The sequence below is a fragment of the Solanum stenotomum genome, unplaced genomic scaffold, assembly GCF_019186545.1.
Source record: "Solanum stenotomum isolate F172 unplaced genomic scaffold, ASM1918654v1 scaffold21219, whole genome shotgun sequence".
NCBI classification, from domain to species: Eukaryota; Viridiplantae; Streptophyta; class Magnoliopsida; order Solanales; family Solanaceae; genus Solanum; species Solanum stenotomum.
The window spans coordinates 45,307-46,405 of NW_026026430.1; positions in this window are offsets into that span (position 1 = coordinate 45,307).

The window sequence follows — 1,099 nt, forward strand, 5'->3', positions numbered from 1 at the left end:
TCATTTATAGCATTGTTTCCCACATCAAGGACTTCTAGACTATCACACTTGAGCAAGGACACAGGAACAGGTCCTTCAAATCGATTACCATTTACGACAATGGTACTCAATGAAGTGTAGTGTGCACATAATGGGGGAAGACTCCCTGTGAAATTGTTCCTTCTCAAGTCCAGCACTGTTAAAGCCATGCTTCCCAAGCAATGTGGAACTGAGTCAGTGAAGTAGTTGTGTGATAAATCTAATAAGATAAGCTCACTCATGTTACAAATGGATGAAGGTAGTGGACCCTGAAGGGAGTTAAATTTCAGATCAAGATACCATAGGTTATAGTAATGAAATTGTGGTAGGTGGCCTGTTAATGAATTATGAGAAAGGTTTAGGAACTGCAACGAGTCCCACCTCATGCCGCTAAACCAGTCAGGAATTTGACCACGAATCTTATTGTTCGAAATATCCAAGTACACAAGTGTCTTTACATTTCTCAAGAAGTGTGGAAAATCCTTCAGTTGACAAGATGATAAGAATAAAGATGATAGGCTAAGAAAGGTGATATTCATACCCTCATCAATGGTGATGCTATTTGATGAAATTCCAAGGGTTTCAAGGTTTGTGAGATTCACAAGTGATTGAGGAAAAGAACCACTAAGTTGATTATTGCTTAAATGCAGTTGTTTTAATGTTGGGTTTGTTTTGATCACTTCATCGGCAAGTCCTCTGAATCGGTTATGTTGGAGCGACAGTGAAGGTAGCAAAGGTAGGCTAAACACCCAAGATGGTATGGTACCATTCAGTGAGTTGTAAGACAAATCCAGTTCCCTTAGATTTTGAAGGATGCTCTCATTATTAGGAAGTGGGCCAGATAGGGAATTACTCGTCATGTCTAAGTATTCAAGATGTGTCGATTTTAAAATTGATGCAGGAAATGGACCAGTGAAGCTGTTTTCAGAAAGATCTAAATAATCTTTCTGAAAACATCAGGAATTTCACCTGAGAAGGAGTTGGAAGAAAGATCTAAATAACGTAGCTCTTGGAGGTTAGAGAAAACATCAGGAATTTCACCTGAAAAGGAGTTGTCAGAAAGATATAAATATGTGAGGTG